The sequence below is a fragment of the Elgaria multicarinata genome, chromosome 1 (assembly GCF_023053635.1).
Source record: "Elgaria multicarinata webbii isolate HBS135686 ecotype San Diego chromosome 1, rElgMul1.1.pri, whole genome shotgun sequence".
Lineage (NCBI taxonomy): Eukaryota > Metazoa > Chordata > Lepidosauria > Squamata > Anguidae > Elgaria > Elgaria multicarinata.
In genome coordinates this window covers 83,063,560-83,085,065 of record NC_086171.1, presented here as the reverse complement: position 1 = coordinate 83,085,065, position 21,506 = coordinate 83,063,560, and the positions used below count along the sequence as shown (strand labels likewise).

General features: G+C 40.8%; 1 protein-coding gene across 4 annotated transcripts in view; it reads left to right on the top strand.

Annotated features, from left to right (window-relative positions):
- Window positions 1-21,506, top strand: part of LOC134401817 (poly(rC)-binding protein 3-like) — a 355,457-nt gene that overhangs the window by 51,708 nt on the left and 282,243 nt on the right. For all 4 annotated transcript variants that reach the window (XM_063131119.1, XM_063131129.1, XM_063131092.1 and 1 more), the window contains exon 2: window positions 2,858-3,001. The gene's annotated coding sequence lies outside the window, so the exon portion shown is untranslated. The remainder of the gene's footprint in view (window positions 1-2,857; window positions 3,002-21,506) is intronic.

Genomic DNA, 21,506 nt, shown 5'->3' with positions numbered 1-21,506 from the left:
CCCTGTTTCTGCATGAGCTTGTCAACTATTTTAAAATTAAAAAATCTGTATGGAAATTTGTACTTTTGTGCGTGCATTTTGCTTAATGTAAGTTTTAATGAATGCATTAATATACAAGATCTTTGTGCACGTTTTCAGTGTACACATTTTTTCTATGTACTTTACATGGTAGAAAACATTGTTTTGTGTGCACTTTCCCCAAACATACAGATTGTGTGTGTACTTTTGCTTAATATGCACATTTTGGGGTGCTTTTTCTCCAGATACAAGCTGCATTGGAAAGCTTCCAAAATGCAGATTTTGAAACACGACTGTGTCTCAGCTTGCTAAAAAGCTGAGGAGGTGCAAATTGGGTAAATGTTTGAGAAAAAGTAGAGGAAGCAAATTTCTCACCCTTCCCTGTGCCAGACTGCTGAGAATTCAATGTTAGGTGCAATAGTGTAGAGCTACTGACTGACTGCTGCTTGAAGATCATAATCAAGTCCAAATATTTCACATATCCTAAGAGAAAGACTGATACCACTTGAGACAAGGCCATATTTACCTTTGTAGATGAGGATTTGTTTGCTGTGTTACTGAACTATGTGCTGCTAATGATATTCTTATTCACAACACATTAGCCCAAATGTGACAGCTGAAAATACATAAAATCAAAACTATTATGCCACTGCAGAACATAAACAGCTAGAAAATTGGCATATGGGGCATATAACCTTTTGCTCTTGAAGTATTTGTGGATTTCAGCTCTATATAAATAGGCCTATAATTAGGAGAGGGATGTACTTGCATTTTGCAGAAGCATCAGCTCATGTCTGTGTTCATTTATTTATGTATTTATTGCATTTCTATAGTGCCCAATATACAGCTTTCTGCATGGTTCACAACAATTAAATTCATTCTATCTGATTACATGGATATTTTAAAACAAAACAAAATAATACCAGACAATACTTTTACAGATACTAAAACTTATGCCATTAAAATATGTGTTCTCCTTTAAAGTGCCACAAGGCTCTTTGTTACTTTTGCTGCAATTATCTGTTTGGAAATAGAGATACAAATAGAAATACAAGACACAATAGAGATACATGTAATGATCTTTCAGTTGTAGTTGTTTGTTTGTCCATCAGTTTCCCACATTCTCAACATTGGTTCAGAATAAGCTGGTTTTAGATGTTGCAAGGAAACAATGGGAAAGGAAGCATGAGCAACTTGAATTTCCTCCCTCTCCACACACACATTCTTCCAGGTTTGCCGCATCCCTTCAGCTTTCTTATGCCGTATGGCCATGGGCATCTTAACATTAAACGGAAATCATGTTGCAAGAAATAGTTTGGGTTTAGCAAAGAATTCAGAAGGAATTTAGGGTAAAGGTGAGCTCTCCTGATTGGTCAGGGTTACAAGAGCACAGGCTAGATTTAACATATTAAAAACTTCAGGCCAAAAAGAGAGAGTAGAGAAAGTTAAAAAGGAAGGAGGAAGGATCAGAAAGACAAAATTAGATGCTACGGAGAAGCTGAATGCTTGGGAAAGCTGAGAACTCTGGCTGTATGATATTGCTCAGAAAAACTTGGAAAATAGGTTTAGCTGGATATATTTACCCTGATTATTTTCTTACACTTTTACTCTTATGATTTTGTTTTATGTGCATGTGTTTAAAATTTTGTTGTTTGGAAGTATAGTGTAGGATCAAGTCATACTGGGGCCAGTTCTTTAAAAAGCAGCTATAAGAATCCCCAGTATGCATAATTATTTAGGTATATGCCTTTATTTCAGAGATTATTGCACTTAGGGTTCACAGAAAAATGCAAAAGATTATGTCAACAGAATCTGATGTAGTTATCAGATGTGCAGAGAAATTATTAATCTAACAGAGTAATCGAAATACTAACCCATTCCCAGCTATTCAGCCCTTGTTCAATGGAATATTTGCAGAGAAATGTAGCTGCATTTCATATATCAGGTGGATATTGCTTTTTTCCTATTCAGAAGGGTTACTCTGACTCAAAAGCTGGTTTCAGACATAACAGCCTAATTTGGATGCAACATATCTCTGCTTATTAAAATGAGATACATGCATTCTGTCCTCACACTGTAACTTCCTATCCCCCTTCTCAGTGTGCCATGATTGAAGACTTCCTGGATTAACCAGATAATTCTGATTTATTATCCTGGTCTATTAACCAACGTCAAGACAGAGTTCCCTGGTTATATCCCTGGCCATATAAACTTCAGATTATGAAGCCAGGGACAAATATGTGAATGCAGCCAGTGTCTGAACCCAAGCCTGGTAACAGATGATCGTATGTCTGGAGCCAACAAACCAGAATCTGAAACCACAATTTGAAGGCGGTTTGCAAGCCACAATTTTTGCTAATGGTTAGGTCTGAATTTATAGACTGAAAAACCACAGTTAGGGGCATTGCTTTGCCTCAAGAGGCTGCTGCATCATGGAGATGAAAATGAATTTATGGAACTGAGCCATGAGTGGATGGGGAAACAAAAGTAGACAGGCAGATTGAAATGATGGTTTTCTTGTTGTATGTCTTATGCAGGTTCTTAGCAATAGAGGGTGCACACTATGGTTTTGTGTTACATCTGAATTAGGGATGGTGGAGAATTTGGTTTGCTCTGCATCTTTAAGTGTACCAATCTAATTCACACTGCACAGACTAATACACAGATCAGGACACAATTATCCTTTAGATTGTGCACTTCTCTGAATGCAGTTCTCAGCTCAAAAATGTGTACAAAAATGTGTATTTTAGGGGAAATTTCACACAACAGAGTGTATTTTAACAGGAAATTGTGTATAAACAATGAATGTGAAGTTGTCTTTTTAAAAAAACATTTGCAGACTGATAGAGAAGCTGGACGGAATGGACTTATGACTGAGCAATTGCGAAACTGACAGGGACCAAAAATAGACTGATTCATCTGTCCCAAGTGTGAACCCAGACAAAGTGGAGTACCTGTTCACAACTGAAGAATTGCTACCTAGGTAAGATTAATCACAGTGGGTTTCCAAAATAACAAAACACCCAATTTTGGTCATACATTATTACTCTTACAAACATACTATATGACGAAGTCTAATGGTTCTCTTGGAACTTAATAGTACAGGAATCCAGCTGCTTGTAATAATGAAATGATAGGTGCTTCTTAGTTGCAGAGAGAGTCTGGAATTGCCTGCACAAGCTAAACTTGGAAATGTTACTCAAGATGTCATTTCCTTTTAAGAGTCCAAGATTTTCTTTACTGAAAGCGGGGGTGGGTGGGAGTGGGGATGAGGGGATAAGGAAACAATAAGGATGTCTACAATTAGCTTGTTTCTTGCAAATTTAAACTCACCCTTTGCTAAATGAGTAGAAAAATGAGACCTTATTCTTAACTCCGTAGAGACTGGTTAGGCAGAAGATAATGTTTCTGTACACATAGCATGCTGACAAAGATAGTATTATATCATTGTTAACAGCTTTGAAATACCGCTTATTAGTGATCAAGAAGACAGAGCAACTGCTGAGTCTCGGAAGTCATCTTTTTTCTCCCCTTCATTCTTGTTAATGGGGATGTATATGACTGTTTCAGTTCATTGCAATATATGGCTATATAATTAGTTAGGAAAGACTGAAGCACTAAGTCTGCAATCCTTTTCCTACTTGCCTGGGCATAAATCCCTTTGCAGTGTTGAGTCGATTAGTCAGTTAGACTGATCTGTTTAAATGTTGGCCTAATTAACTGGGCAGCCGATTTTTGAAAAATCTGATTTCTTTTAAAAGTCCTTTCAAAGATTCAGGGAACTAGCACCATTTTGGAAAGGCATTTCAGTTTCTCACACCCAGAATAGGGATGCTTCTGCTGTCAGATTATGTGTGCATCTAAAAACAATGTTTTTTTTCTCCCTTCTTAACTATTTTTATTCATATGCAAATGTATGAAGATTAAATCAAATAAAACTCCTAAATTTCATGAGCTTGAATATCTTGGTCTTAGGAGTTCAAATCCAGACCAATGTAATAAAAGCAAATTCTTAATTAATGCTATAGTTTGTCCAACAAGGTAAAGAAGCTTTTAAATTTTCTTTGGTTATGCTGTGCCAATTAATTCTTAACATAAATAGTTAATTTTTAGAGCAAAGTTCACTTTTCCTAAAGCTTTAATTAAATTAGATGCTCTTCAGATTGCCAAGATGAAAGGAACAGACTGTTATGAACATTAGCTATTCCAGGAGATGTCTACTTATTGAAAGACAAAAAAGGATAATTTCATCTAGGGCTGTTGGAGAGCTGATGATGAGACCTTCATACTGATAAGGCTGAAAAGACAATTTTCTTAAAATGTATTTTACTAATGGATCTGCACATCTTTTCAAAATCTGCCACATCACTAAGAGGAATGAAATGCAGTCTTAAGGTTTATGAGCATTTGGTAGGCATAAAAAAAGTGTCTCAATGCTTGTGATCACAGCCAATATCACTTAGCTGGTTACTATGATTTTTTTTAAAAATGGGAACAAACCAGCTCATACCATTCTGATGGCTACTTTTTGCATGCTCTTTCATTCTCATTCCTGTTTGGAGATGCCTGAACTTAAGCAAATGGCCAATAGGCAAAGCTAGACTATGTGGCATGGGGGCACATAGTTTGTGGTATGGGAGCCTCTGTATCACAACTCCTTCTTGCACTGCTCAGGGAATATATAAGAGGCCAAAGAACTGCACCGCATGGTCACTCCTGATACTACAATCATCCCAATTCCTAGGAAAAGGCAGTGTTAGTATAGGAAGGGACCTCAGTGTGGACTCCTCTAGGCCTTCCCATCTCTACTCCTCCCATACAGCCAGGACTTCTCAAGTCAGCTAAGGCCGTAGCTAGACCTAAGGTTTATCCCAGGATCATCCAGGGTTCGGCCCTGCCTGAGCGCTGGATGCCCTGTGTGGCACTTAGATGAACAGGTTTGACCCCAGGACAATCCTGGGATAAACCTTAGGTCTAGCTACGGCATAAGAGACAGAGCTGAACTACAAAGGCTCCCACGCTACAAACGTGTTAGGAGAAGGGAGCTTTAATTGGAAGGAGAGATTTATTTGTGCCAAGGGAATGTGGTTCTAGTTAGTGTTTGGGTGTGGGGTTTATGGGACTCCTGTGGTTGTCCTACTGCAGTGACTGACAGGTGGAGATCTTTTCCACATGTATTTTGTGCCAATAGAGAGTTGTGTTTAAAAGATTTGCTCTATCCTTTCCTGTTTCCTTGCTCACCAAAACAACACAGACGGCAGAAGCTCTCTAGAGTTATGGGGTAAAGGTGCCTACTGTTAAATGAGGTGTGTGCAACACTGACTCTTACAGGGCTTGGGGAACAAGGCCCCCCCATTCTATCCACTGCTAATGGATGACATGATGATGCAATTTAAGAAAAAGGCTGCCACATGTAATGCCACTCAATTGCATGAATTCAGGTAGGTCATTCTCAACTGAAATGAAATACTTTACAGTGGTCACCAACTAGCATCTTCACTTTATTGCAAACAAATGCAATATAAATATCACCAGGTGTAAATATAAATATCACCAGTTATGGCAAATTCTTGGAGTTAAAGCAACTTCATGGAGTTTTCATGGTGTTCCCCCGTCCCAAATGCCTGGTTGCATCTGCTGCAATGAGCAATTTCTGAAAATCTCAGGTCTGCAAATGAAAAGCCATTGATTGCTTTTTAAATTATGAATGAAATTCTGAAGCCAGATTCTATTGTACTCGTTTTAATAAAACCAGAGCACTGGAGTAATGGATTACAATGGTAATTCTAGTTTCATGTTTTTGGAGAAGTGAACATTGCTAGATAATTATCTGACAGATTTGCTAGGTAACACTGGGAAATGCACCACAACTCCTACTGCACAGTCCTAAAGCTATCTACTCAGAAGTGAATCCCATTGAGCTCAGTGGGGCTTACTCTCTCGTAAATGTGTATAAGGGTGAAGTCTAGGAAGTTATTTTTAAGTTAGGTTAGTCTGAACACGGCAAATTGCTGTTGAAACTCTTTTTTGCTCAACCGATTAATAAACAAAGTTGCTATTGCTTCATGAGCGGCCTAGCAAAAAGGAAGCTTAGAGTCTAGAGAAATAGTATTTGCTGGCTTTGGGGACAGGATAGCCTCAGTACTGATAACTTTATTTATTTATTTATTTATTTATTTATTACATTTATATACTGCCCCACAGCTGAAGCTCTCTGGGCAGTTCACAAAAGTTAAAACAGTAAACATTAAAAAGTATACAAAATTTTAAAACCATCAGAAACATAAAAACAGTATAAAAACAACAGTATCCATTTAAAATAATGAAGGGAAAATCCCAAACTCCTACATTCTAAGTCAGCCTTCCCCTACCTGGTGCCATCTAGATGTGTTGGACTACAATTCCCATAAAGGATGGGGAAGGTTGTTGCAAGTTAACAGCCAGGGCATAGGCAGAGACGGTGAGCCTATGGCAAGACTGCATCTACCAGCCGTTGAGAATGACCTTGTTTGGTGGTTGGTTCAACTTCAGTTCATACATGAGCATCTTTTCATAGAAGCGCTAGTCAAAGTTGATGACACTCTGGGGCCTAGGCAGAGTGACAAGCAGCTCATTTAGAAAAGCACAGGTTCCATCCGGTCAGTGCAGAAGCGATGGACCATGGGAGTATATCCTTATGAATATCTGTCCTCATATGAAACACCCATTGGAAAACATTTCCATGAGGTCTTGCTCCAGGTTCAATCTATATTGGAGCTTGGGCTGCTGAAAAGCGCTTGCAGTAGATCCTCTCCATGAAAACTTGCACCCTGCTTCCTCCCCATTTCAGAAGACTCAAGGTGACAGCCTATGTAATTCAGTGCAAGGGTGTGGCTAGGCCCAAAAGCTGTTTCCCACAGCCCTGGATCTGTTCCCCAAAGCCTGTAAAGTTCACTCGTGCCTATGGAAGGTTTTCAAATCAGCTTAACTTAACCATGCAGGGGGCAATTTTCAAGGTGGATTGCAGCTAGGAAGAAAAGGGTTATTCCCTCCCCCTCCTCACATGCTGGAATGTTGCCCCCCCCCCCCCGAACCTCCCCCCTGCAAGGCACTTCAGCGTAGAAAAATGCCAACAGGAGCGTTTCTCTTAGCTAAGCTGCAGTGTGGTGATGGAGATTTGCAGGGAAACCACAGAAGGGGAGAGAGAAGGATTAACCCTCTCTTTCCTGTGTGCTGTGCCCCCCCCCCCATATCCCCCCTTCGCATGGCAATTAAGCTTGGGTGGATGGAAACCCTTCCATTGACGTCAGTTGAAACATTGGGCCCCACATTTTCTTGAGGTATGTAGCAACGCCTCTTCTCTAGCGCACGGTACAGTGACTATCTGTCTGAGGGTAGAGTTCCAAAGGGATGCCACACGTTGTGATTGGGTCATGTGTGCACCTGACCTTCTTCTTTCCCTGACAGAACTCTCCTCTTTCTTGCATGGGGAGCATGGGAGGTTGTGTGAGTGCCTGGCTGCCTGCAGACTATTCCCATTCTGGTGTGGTGGAGGCTGGAACTCTTCTTTCTCTCACACTCTTCTTTCTGCAGCAGCAAGGGATGGCGTCGTCGTCACATCACAAGACACTCAGAAGGAGGGCGAGGGCCGCATGCCCCTGTGCTTTTGGTAGTGATCAGGACAATATTGCTAAGCAATGTTAATTCATTTGTTCCACTTAATCATGCTGTTTGATTGCAGCTTTATTTATGGCACGATTCAACAAGGCTTCAGCTGTGAAGAAGAAGCTTGTTAAGCCTTTGATAAATATTCCAGTGAATATGAAAAACTTCTGTGTGCTCAGGATAGGCACGGATTTTAAAACTGATGGGCAGGCAGCAAATTTGATAATGTAGATGAGACACAGGAGAAAAGCAAATGTTAAATTAGGGCCTATTGCAAGCTTTTAAGTGACACCTTGATCAGGGAAGGTGAGATGCCAGCTCAGTCTGGAGCTGGCTTCACACCCAGCCCTGTTGCCTTTCCCCAGAGCATGGCTCTTTGTCCCCTCTCCATTCTCAGAGGGGGCAGGATTTGGGGGAGGGAGGGCCTTCGTGAACTCGATGAGAGGCTGCTGGGGTGAATTCATTCCACAAGCCAGAGGTTTCTGATTCACATCTACGAGTCTTCCATTATGGTTCCAAACGAAATACCTGGCTCTAGGTCATTTTTAAGTTCACCGTTTGACTTCTCAATTCAACTGCTTTGAAGTTCCAAAAATATTTCCACGAGATGTGTGCGGGTTAGCATGTTACAAATGAAATTTTAGCAAGGCTAGTTTAACCAAGTTCGTTCCACTTTATTTTGTTTCTAAGTCTTTCCACTTTCAGACATAAGAATGCAAAAGGTGAAGGCAGGTGAACGAAGTCTAATCTGACTTGTTTATAACCACTGATTAGCAAAGGCTGAGTTAAATGGAAACAGCTATTCGAAAAAAGGGCTAGGAAAAAAGTAGAGATTCCCAAGCTTACAAACAAGCTTTGAAACAAGTGAATGTAACTCATATTTCATATCTTCTCATGTATCCTATGAGATCAGAGGCAACAATAATCTAGTCATGAGGCTAAGATAACTAGGCAGTCTTTTTAGCAGCAAGAATTTTACAAAGTTCATTTTAAACTAAATGAAGTGATATTTTAAGCAAAGTTTCAAAGACTTCTGGCATCACAATCTTTCCCCTCCCTCCAATATCCATGACAAGATGACATAAGAAGACTGAATCATCATTCACTGTTGTCTGGGGATTAATGTATTGCCACTCAGTATACTGAGGAGAGAAATGAAAAGAAACAGAACTGGTAAATCCTGACGATTTTGCAAATCTTGGGAAAACTGAATAATTTAAAACCGTCTAAAACTGACGCACCTGTAATAGGTCTTAAAGCCTTGTGTGTGGTGTTGAAGGAATAATAAACATTGTGGACCTAAATTAGTTTAACTGTCATTGCCTCTCCCTGTGAGGGTATGGTCTCTTTACAAAGTTAGGGGCATGAAAGAACAGCTGTCCATGTACTGAGTATGACCAAGACAGAAAGCATCAGGAGAAAAAGCTAGAATGGTCTTTAAAAGAAGAATACTTTTCTTTAGTCTAAAACACAGTATTGGCTGTGAGCAGAAAATATCATCCTGCATTCTTTATAACATTAAGAGCACACTTCCTGGGGAACCCTAGGAAGGGACTAGAATTCACTAACAGGGAATTCTGAATACCACAACTAAACTAGAATTCCCAGTATTCCTTATGGAATTCATGAAGAAGTATAAAACTAATATAAGTTTGTAGTGCAGCTATGCCCAGGTTACCCATTGTGGAACCTTATGACTGATCCATGCATGGTCTTGTGACTTATGGACTCAAATCCAGAATCCACATTGGGAGGAGGCATAGCTTAGTGGGCAATCACATTATTTGCATGCAGAAGTTCCCAGGTCCAGTTTTGGCATCTCCAGATAACATTTCTCAGGTACTGCCTGAGGCCTTGAAGAGTTGAGTAGCTAGATGAACTAACGGTAACCAGGGTGGGCAGGTGTCCTACTTTACAGAAGACATCCCTCTATTTAAAGGTATCTTCTATTTGAAGAGATGTCCAGTTCAAGTCTGGTTTAAAGTCAAAGAACCATATAGAGGAAGAACGGGGTGCCAAAGTCACCCATCAATAGTTAGTATCTGGACAGCAGACTGAGCAGGCACCCAGGTCACCCAGTCAGTCTTCTCCACTAGGGTGAGATATATTGCATTTCTAATTAAATGATAGTTATTATTTCTAAATGTTCAGCTTTACATATAAATCTGCATATGCAAATGTTATGAATATTGGGGCCCTCTCTTTTGGTGATGCATAAGGGCCAACCTAAGTATAACTCATAAACCAGCTTCATAAATTTGTATGATCCTGTGTATGCCAGACCTGCAGTAGCCTTATCTGCAGCCAAGACAAATGCAAGCAGACAGTAGTGCGCACAACGATTGGGCGGCCGAGTGCAATTAGATTTTTTTAAAAAAATAATTTATTTTATTTATTTATTTATTTATTACATTTTTATACCGCCCAATAGCCAAAGCTCTCTGGGCGGTTCACAAAAATTAAAACCACAGTAAAACAACCAACAGGTTAAAACACAATTACGAAATACAGTATAAAAAGCGCAACCAGGATAAAACCACACAGCAAAGTTGATATAAGATTAAAATACAGAGTTAAAACAGTAAAATTTAAATTTAAGTTAAAATTAAGTGTTAAAATACTGAGTGAATAAAAAGGTCTTCAGCTGGCGACGAAAGCAGTACAGTGTAGGCGCCAGGCGGACCTCTCTGGGGAGCTCGTTCCACAACCGGGGTGCCACAGCAGAGAAAGTAAATAAATAAATCAGCTGCATAGGAAATCATTTTGATTCCCATCCAGAAGGCAAACTTAACGTTTCAAAGACCTATAAACCCCCTGGCCAAATGTGGAATGATGCTCTGATATAGGGTTGTTTCGAATATTAGTGTAACTTAAGTACCATTCATTTCTGTGCTACTGAACGCCAGGCATACACAGGATCATAGAATCTGTGAAGGTGCTTCATGAGTCATGCCTATGGTGGCCCTAATGCGTCACAAAAAAGAGGACATAGAATGTGTGGTTTCTACTGATGCTGATCCCATGTGAAATATGCCTCTGCTTTATTTTACTTACACCCCCGTCTTCCACTGAAGAACTCAAGAGTTGTTTGAATATGGTACCCAGGTGGTCTCCCATGCAGGCCACGGGTGCTTAGCTTCAGCAGTAAAACTGTGTCATGTGCTTTCCAAAAATCCTCCGGGCTAAATCAAGTACATTACTATTTCTTTACAGTGAGAAATAGTGAGACTGAGAGCTTTTGTTTTATCCAGAGTGGTCAGAAAATGTGAAACCCAGAGAGCATGAATGAAAAGGATCCTGTGTCCTACTTTCCTGTGGCGTCTTGTTTCAAGTGATGTGCTCTGCTAATCAGACTATAGGTGCCTCCAGATGGAGGGCTCATAGCGATACAAATCAAAATGCATTATGCACCGATTCCATCTGTTCCTCCTTAATAGATTTTCTTTTCGTGGTAAGAAAAAATCTCCAAAGAGCAGTGGGAAACTGCAAGAGGGTTAGAAATTGAAGACAACATCATCTGGAACCTCCATAAAAGGCCTTGTCTGGAAGCAGCTAGGATGCTAAATGTACTTTGGAATCTTCTTCTTGTTTCTTATTTAGGCCATAGCTCAGTGGTTCTCAACCTTCCTAATGCCGCGACCCTTTAATACAGTTCCTCATGTTCTGGTGACCCCCAACCATAAAATTATTTTCGTTCTTCTCTACACGATCCATTGTCATGGGATGGTTTGCTAATGAAAATAATACATCACAATAGCTTTAATAATACAAAAGATGATGCATGACATAGTTCAGTCAATACAGTTTCCTAAGACCATCGAAATATGTGTTTTCCGATGGTCTTAGGCGACCCCTGTGAAAGGGTCATTCGACCCCCAAAGGGGTCCCGACCCACAGGTTGAGAACCGCTGCCATAGCTAGACCTAAGGTTTATCTCTGGATCATCCAGGGGTCAAACCTGTTCATCTAGGTGACACACAGGGGATCCAGTGCTCAGGCAGGGGCGAACCCTGGATGATCCCAGGATAAACCTTAGGTCTAGCTGTGGCCTGAGATGATGAATTGTGAAGCTGCATAACAGCAATAGTTCAGAGAAGCATAGTTTATACAGCACTTAGGACATGCTCCCCCCCCTACACACACATACAGGCACATACACAAAAATCTGATTTTTGTGAAGGATGCATTGGGATATCTGATTTGCTTTGCTTTGCTTTGCATTCATAGTTCCTGTATTGTAGCTTGGGTGGAATTAAGAGATTCATTTGAATGAGATGCAAAGCACACCCATCATCCTGAACGAGATCAGCATAAGTATTTTCTATATCATGAGTAATGTTTACTGGAGGAAATCAAATTACCATAATAGAGGCCATCTGCTTTTCCTTTGCATGTAATCATGTAAGTAGCCATGTCAAAAAAATCTATTTTAATCAAATGTACTTCTTATGCATTTTTTAAAAAAAAATTCATAAGAAATGTAGGGATCAAAATTGTGGTTTCTGTTCTAAACCTTTTCAGTATTAGAAAGCACGTTCTGGCAGCTTGATTCATTGTTGTGGGAGGTAGGTTGGTCAAAACCTAAACAAACAGGAAGCTACTTATTGCACTTTGTGAAATAGCTAAGTAAATAGTTTCCTGTTAATTGATGGATATATGATGCCCATATACTATAGCTGGTTATGTTAAGGGTTTTAGGCATATTTACTGGTTTTTTGGGGGGGAGAGTTTTTGTAATGAAAGCATAACTTCAGGACAGAGCTAGAACATTTGCTACCTGAAACAGAAAATCCAAATACATCCCCCTTTTATTTTAAATAAAATAAACTCGATTGTATTTGTACTGTGCTCTTCCTCCAAAGAGGGCAGGATGATTTTTTCAGTTTATCTTCACAGTAACCTTAGAAGTAGATTAGGCTGACAAATGGCTAATGTAGAGTCACCAAGTGAGCTCCAGGGGGATTTGAACTCTGGTCTCTTCTTCCTAAACCTTCTTATAAACTCCAGGTTGGATTACTGTAATGCACTACATATGAGGCTGCCCTTGAAGATTATTTGGAGGCTTCAACTAGTGCAGAATTTGATGGTTAGAATTCTGTCAGGTTTAGCTAGGTAGAGCCATGTTGCACCAATTCTGAAAGAATTACATTGGCTACATATTCATTTCAAAGCACAATTCAAAATGCTAGTCCTTACTTTTAAAATATATCTGATGCAAACTCTCCCTCTGCCTGAATTGGGAGAGAACACGGGGGGCGGGCGGTGGTGGTGGTGGTGGTGGTGCATCATGCCCCTTCCCCTGCCACTTTGCACCCCTTCCCATCCCTTGCCACATTGCACTCCTTGCTGTTACTTGGCAACACCACATTTATTATTGCTTTTATATCCCGCCTTTTTTTCCCCTCCAAGAAACCCAGGGTGACGTACATAATCCTCTCCATTTTATCCTCACAGGATCAACCCTGTGAGGTAGGCTGGGCTGAGAGTCTCTGACTGGCCCAAAGTCACCCAGAGGATTTCCATGGCTGAGTGGGGACTAGAACCCGGATCTCCCGACTCCCAGTCCAATACTCTAACCATTACACCACACTGGCATTGGGTCTTCCTGGCATGTGGTTCTCCATACATCTGACACAACAGTGGCAACAAATGGGCAGGTGCGTAATGAGGATAACAGAGGGCAGGTGACTGGTTCTCCAGAGAGCCCTGCCAGCCGCTTGCTTGCCGTGGCATACAGTATACCACATTGCTGGAGTAGGGGCTCTCCAGAGCACCCACTGGAGGCAGTAGGGCAGCAATGGCAGCCCTTTCTGGTGGAGGTGCTGCTCCTCCTACTCTACCACCTGATGTGGCCAACTTACACTGCTTCATAGCAGGGCCAGCCCTGCTTTAAAGCCCCAACTGACATGGGACCCAAATAGCCATAGGAGTGTCTCCTTCCATAACAACCTGCCCATCCATTAAGATTGTGAGGTAAAGCCCTTCTCAAAAGTACCATCAATAGTATGTACGCACAAAGGACAGGACCTTTTCTATGGTGGTGCCCTGACTCTTGAATGTCTTCTCTAGGAAAGTCTGACTGCCACTGACAGTATGCGCTTTTCAGCACCAAAATGTTTCTGTTTCCCCAGGCATTTTAATTGATTCTCTTGTTTTGCTGGTTTAGTTTGTTATAGTGTTTGATTGTTTTTATCATTGGATCTGTTAACTCTGATTTTTTTAAAAAATGTTTGTATACTGCCTGGGGATCTATTTTTGGGTAAAGGGTGATCTAGAAATTTTAAAAATAATTAACACCTGACTCCCTACACCCATTTTGCATCCTTTAATACAATCCAAAATCTGCTGCCAGTGGAGGCTTCTCCACTGACATTGCTCCACTGGCATTTCTACCTCATTGCAGGGCTGGCTCTGTATAGCTTTTTAATTTTAAAGAACCATATTCCATGTATGAGCATATTTGGAGAAAATGCCTCCTATTTACAGTTATAATGCTAGGCTCTTTATGTTAATGCTCCTGCCTAATCACTTGGACATTCATAATGAATGTGGATCATACACAACAACCCATGGGTTTTTTTTTAAACTCTGGGTTGTTAATGAGTGAGGGTGCTGGTACATGCTGCCTGGTTGCTCACATTGACCTGGAGCGGCAAAAGAGTCCAGGGTAACTCCATCCCTGGGTTGTTTGCTGTTTCATGCGAACCAGGAACTTTGGCTTGTCTCTCCCCCAACAAGCCAGGAGATGAGCTAGGGTTGTTTAGCTGCTCATGCTTTCTGCAGGACAATTGGGCAACTTCCACCGGTACCCTGCCATGTTCACAACAACTCGGGCTTTGAAGAAAACCCCAGCAACAACCTCAGGTTGTTGTGATGTGTAAAGTCAGCTATTAGAATGTAAGCCTATGCGGCAGGGTCTTGCTATTTACTGTTTTACTCTGTACAGCACCATGTACATTGATGGTGCTATATAAATAAATAAATAAATAAATAATAATAATAATAGTGGTTTTGCCTCTGTTACACATGAATACGATCCAAATAGTTTGAACAAGATATTTTGGGGCAACTGTAGTTCGTAGAATAGCAGCCTTGGCGTTCTCTGCTTTAACACTCCTGCCTCATAGTTCAGGACCTGCTAAATAGTTTAGTAATTGATAGGCAGATGTAAACCTATTGGGAGTTGGAGGGTGCCTCTAAATATTCCTTACATGTACATTCACAGTCTGAGCTAGCAAAGCACCACTGACAATTCTGCTGAGTTTCTTTGAGTGGAACTGCAAGTGATGTGAGTGAAAATGAGTTGCCTGCCTTTCCTTCTCTAATGCATACAAGACAGAGCTTGTCCCTTGCACTGTACTTCATTCCTCACCCCTGTCTAGCATAATTGCTTTCTGTGCCAAATATGTTGTCAGTGCTGCATAATGGCTCCTATCTATTAGTAGCCAGAACTCCATTCTGGATTTAAAAAGAAAAGAATTGGTGGTCCTTTGCAAGTACTCAGAAGTACCTACATTAATATGGACTGACTTAGCTGCATATCTTGTTCTGCTACCATTGGTTGCTTTGTCTTGCATCTCAGGGAGATACCAAGTCACATGGAATTGTTCTGCAGCAGCCTCCCCCAGTGGTCAGGAATGCTGGGAATTGTGGTCCAAAACATTTGGAGGGCACCAGGTTGGGGAAGGCAGCTCTACATGTTGCAAGTGTTTGACTAAGCCTTATAAAAGAGAGACAGGATGAGTCATGGGATTCATCGACAGAAGGGTAGCTTTATTTTAAATATTGGAAGAGCAAGGGCTGGTCCAGAGGTTGGTAAAGTTGGGCATTTGCTGGGACTTCCAGATCTGCAGAGTGCCCAGTGCCTCCCACTGCCCCCAATAGCACTGCTATTCTCATTCTGCATAGAGAGCATCCAAGACCATCAGAGGCAATGAGAGAGAATTCTCAGTTTGCAGTTCACCCCACCCCCACCCCCACCCCACACACCTCTTTCATGTTGTGGTTTCTTGCCCAACAGCCCCAAAGTCCTGGAGCTCTTCCTCAACAAGACATCCTAACTATGAAAAAAGGGCTGGCCAACCATTTTAGGAACTGTGCTTCAAGTCCAAAGTACAAGAGGGTACCACTCCCAGAGCATGCCGGAGTACGTCTACAGCCCCCTCCTACCTTGGACTGCTGAGCAGGCAGCAGCACACCACTGGAGAGGCGGGAGAATTTTTATCTTATTTTATTTTTATGGAGTAGTAATGTCTGTGGACTGATTTGCAAAGCTGATGTTGTCGTTTTATAAATGGTTGTTATTACTAGACTGCAAGACTTCTATTTGTGAGCTGGTTAAAAAAAAAAGCCCTCTTAATTTACGCAGCTGTTTAACTGCCTCCTGGGTCATGACTTGTGCTAGCTGCAAAATTATGTCCCTGTGCTGAAATGAGTGCAGAAATAGTCAATGATTAGATGTGTAATTAGAGGTTTCATATTCAATCCTGTCACTTCAGTGACTCACAGCCTCTGTTATTTTGTTTAAGTGATATATATTAGTGTTGAACTGTTAAACCCTATAATTGTACTGTAAAGAAATTGATCATCAGCTTTTGTGTTCAGTCACAGTGAGTATGTCAAAACCCAGTAGGTAGACTGAAAGGATGACTCAGGTTCTTTTCTGTAGAAGAGTGGAAGGTGGAGATAAGTCTGCCTGTCTCTCCCGCCCTGGCCTGAGTTTCCACACCACCAAAATTGGGAATCACACAAAGGCTCCTTCTATCACATTAACCTGTGGCAAAAACTGCCCTTCCATTTCCTTCCCGCACCCAAAGCAACTGGGAATGTGTGTGTGTGGGGGGGGGTCAATGCAACTGTGTCAGAAGAACAATATTTAATTTAATTTATTATTGCATTTATATCCTGCCTTTTTTCCTCCAAGGAACCCAAGGCAACATACATAATCCTCTTCCTCTCCATTTTATCCTCACAACAACAACCCTGTGGGGTAGGTTGGGCTGAGAGGCTGTGACTGGCCCAAAGACACCCAGTGGGTTTCCATGGCTGAGTGGGGACTAGAACCCAGATCTCCCGACTCCCAGTCCAACATTTTAGCTACTACACCACACTGGCTCTCAGTAGTCACGTCAATCCAATATATGCAATGCAATATATCAAGATTTATGATGAATTAAATAGCCATTCACTTCAACAGTTGCAATTTGTTTCAATAAACAAGATAAAATGCCTCCGGTTGTGCAGGTTTTTGAAAATGTCCCCAGACTATTATGGGAGACCTGGTGCCATGGGAAACCATCTACTTGATAAACCTGCTAGTATACAATGTTGGGAATCTTGAAGTCTTAGCTGTGCCAATTAATGCTTGAGAAAGACACCCCTTCTCACAAGTACAGTGTCACAATCCTTCATTTTTCTTGAAATGCTGGCATTCTCTTAATGGGGGCCTGACCTGCTCTCACAAGAACTGACAAACAACTTTGATACCCTCTGGAAAGTAATAGTTTTGTTTCCCAAGAAACACTTCGTATATCTCTACCACCTGCTGTTGTTTATGGCACAAGTCCGTAGAGATTGTTTCTGACAAGAGCTGTAGTTTCACAAATGAGCGCATCTTCAGTAGGCAGCAAAAACGAGGGGGAGAAAACGTCATTGTTTCCAATGGAGGTGCTCCCTGAGACCCGTTCTTTTTAGCCTCTGTGTGTGTGGGATGGTGGTGGACAAATTTGAGGAGGCGGGAGGTATTTGGAAAGTTTAAACCCTTCCCTGTCTGCTTGTGCTGGTCCCACACACTTACTTGAAAGTTTTTTAAAAAAAAACAAAAATGATTAAGGTTCATCTGCAAGCTATGTATTTTAACATAGCATATAGTTTAGTCTTCAGAGATGAGTTGGGAAGGATCATATGGCTAGAATTCACTTGAGGTTCAGGTGGCCTTGGTGGCTTGGACTGCCTTTCATCAGCTACGCAGGGCCGGATTAAGGCCAACTGATGCCCTAAGCACATCCCAATCATGGTGGCCCTTTGGCCCTTCCATTGCTTAACTGGCAAGACATTAAGACTCCATAAGTGTCTACACGCAACCAATACATAGATATACTTTTGAAATATAATAATTGGCTATAAGTATTTTGCTTAAATTTGTGATATATGTGTTTGTATACTGATGTGATTGGTTATGACTTATAAACATTATGTTCACATAGTTTGAGGCAGTGTAACATAACGTGTCAATAAGAATAAGAACAATAATATATACATATTTTCAAAAATGATTTTTTATAATTGTTTGGTTCATTCCTATTTGTGGTTGGAGGGTGTTCTACCCCAGCTTTTGTCACATTATTCCCAACCACTGCCTCCCTTTATTTAGATGACGTCATGGGACACATAGAGCCTAAAGATGGTTGATTGGGTGTAATAAAATAAAGCACAAATAATAAAAAATTGCAGCTAGGTGCTTTCTATGAATCTGGAATTCCTTAAAATTAGATGGCTACAACTATGGTTCCTTCCCTTGGTGCCCTAAGCACGTGCTTATATTGTTTAAAGGTTAATCCAGGGCTGCAGCTACGGTCCATCAGCTACAACCATTCCCAGATGGGGATAGTCCGGCCACAATGGTCCATGCTTTGGTTACCTCCTATTTGGATTACTGTAATGCTTTGTACATGGGGCTGCCTCTTGAAGATGGCCTGGAAGCTTCAGCTAGCGCAGAATGTGGCAACAGAATTGTAACCAGTACAGCCAGTTGGAATCATATTACACTGATTCCGAAGGAACAGCAAAGACTGCTGGCTCGCTTCCGAGCCCAAGTCAAGATGCTGATGCTTCCCTTTAATGGCCTAATTTGGATCCGATTACCTACAGGAGTGCATCTCCTTCTCTTGGCCTGCCCATGACTTAAGATCATCAGGGGAGGCTCGTCTCCAAGTACCTCAGGTACATCATTTATGTGTCAACAAGGGAGAGTCTTCTTGGGCATATTATCCAAACTAAGGAATACCGTCTCCATAAAGGTGGTGTGACAGGCACCAACACTGCAGTTGTTTTGGTGCCCAGACACAACCTTTTTGTTTCCCTGCTAATTTTAATTGGCTGACTCTTTTTTACTGTTTTTACTGCTGCCTTTGTTTGATGATAATGATGATGTGTTTGGGGTGCTTTTATTATTTTAATTCTATTTCTCTACTGACCTAGTATCCATAAGGGTGAATGGTGATTTTTAAATGTTTTAATACCTAAAACAAATAAATAAATAAATGGAATTTGTTGAGAATTACATTGAAAAGATCAACTTCCCAAACATGAAGAAATTCAAATGTTAGTCAGATTTTCACTCATTTGAACTCGTATGTGCCCTTGTCACTTCCACTGTACTCCAATGGAATTGTTAATGAGGTGGGGTTTTTTTATAAACCTAATCCGCATCAGAGAGGAGCTCAGAAATATAAGAGATGGGCTGGGGATGTGTACTCTTTGCCAAGGTAACACAATTTTTTTGACAAAAAAAGTTGAGTTGGGCAATCAGCATTTTTTTAAAAAAAATTACATTATTCTATCATTTCTTTTTACTGTTTTTCATGACTTATTTTGCTTATGCTCTTTTCAGTCTTAGGAAATGGCAACAAGCTATACAAGGAATTAAACTACACTTTCTTGCCACTGGAGATCTTAGTCAGCTCTTACTCAGCTTCTGAGATTTCCACAGGGACAGCCCACACATTTTCAAGCATAACTTCACAGCCACAGACTAGATAGAAACTTGCTTTCTTCTTTTTCTCAGTGAAAGCTGAGATCCTTAACTGAATTTTGTGGTCAAAATTACATTCAGAAGTTTCATTACATTTCCATACTGCCCAATAGCTAGAGCTCTGTAGGTGGTTCCTGCAGAATCTCGCCATACATATGACCCTGATTCTAGTTTTTGTCCCTTACAAGGCACCTAGAGAGGCTCACTTTGTGTCAACCTGCTGCAATCAGGTTGGCAAAACAGCCAAGGTACAGAGGAGCAGTTTCAGAGATATTATATATCAGAATATCTCCCCTGAAGAAGAAAGATCATAACCGTTGGGTCGGACTCCTCAAAATCTGGAGACAAGATGGGAGGGAGCAGACTGGGAGAGGGAAGTCCTATCAGCACGAGCTCTAGAAAGCTTCCGTCAACTAGAAAAACCTGTGCCAGAACCCACAGAGCTCATCCTACCAGTACCTCCACAGCCTGGGGATGTTTCTTTGTCTGAGGACTCCATTCTGGAATCTGCAACAAAACCAAGGTTCTCCCAATGCTTCCAGAGAAATTTCGCAAGGGCCCTTTTAAACTACAGCAGGCTTCCCAGGGAATAGGGGGTGGGCACTAAGCTAACCACGCTGACCATGCAGTTTGAGTGAGCTCCAGATATATGCTTGTATCCAGCCAGGTCTTTGCCTGGTTTTGCAGCATGGAGATTTATGAGGTCCTGCTCCTTGCCTAAATACAGTGAGTTGTATTAATCCATTAATCCATCTAGTTCAATATTCTCTACTCCAATTCATAGCAGCTCTCCAGGGTGTCAGACAGGTATGTGTTTTTTTACCAACTCCTACCTGCAAATGCCAGGGATTGAACCTGTGACCTTTTGCATGCCAAGCAAACGCTCTACCACTGAACTATGGCCCTTCCTTTGAAACTTGCTCTCCTCTTCTGGTACTGCCTAAGAGCTCTGCTAGGAAAAGAATATTGTCTCAGTCTTGCTTGGATACTTGATTTCCCGCTCTGTTCTCCCTGTCCAAACTCCAACAGGGCCTTCTCGGTGATATTCTCCGGGTTGTGGAACTTCCTGCTTACTGAGCTGCATATGGCTTTAACTCTTTGGCCTGGTTCAGACAACACGCTAAACCATGCTGCTTAACCACAAAATGGTTAACGGAATTTATTTATTTATTTATTACATTTTTATAGCGCCCAATAGCCGAAGCTCTCTGGGCGGTTCACAAAAATTAAAACCATGAAGAACATAATAAATGTTCTTCCATTCTTCCATTATGGTTAATGGAATGCATAAATTGACCTTAATGCATTCCATTAACCATTTTGTGGTTAAGCAGCATGGTTTAGCCTGTTGTCTGAACTAGGCCTTTAACTTATTTTTTTAAAAAAACACTTAATCATTTTAATTGCTGCAGGTTTACTAGCCATCTGACATTCTCAATATTTTTTTTTATTCTGTTGGCTTAAAATGGTATTTATAAATTGATTGTAATTTTTTTTTTATAACTATGTTAGCTGTCTTGTGTGGGCTACGCCCTCCCAAAAAGCAGCACATAAATAAATAATCAATATGTGTATAAATAAACTATCCAACTACTCTTTCCATATAGGTTGAAATAAAAAATTTAAACTTTTTTTTTTTATCAGATATTACTGTTTGCAGTCAAATACTTGCTGTCCGGCTGTCTGACATCTATATTCTGTTCCATTGCTTGAGGCAGAGCCCTTCAAATAGTCATATAGAAAACAGGAAGAAAGAATGGTTTCCAGTCTCTTTGTGAGGAAGATTATTGGGCTTAATAAGGGTTATATTCAATTGGCATAGAAAAGCAGCAATGGAAATACTATTGATATTGACTCAAAGAAATCTTTAGTGTGTGTGTGTGTGGATTTGTGAGGGTCTTATTAACACCAACATGGCTGTGTTTAGGTCATCCTTTCCTGTTTAGAGTAAGCCACCCACCTTTTCTCTTTAACTTTTAAAATAGTTTTCACCTGGTAGCCTATGTCCAGCTGCTACTTTTATTCTGTGGATCAGTTCCTGTTTTATATGCTTAAGGGTGAGGAAGCCTCTACTGAGATTGCTTCAAGAGTG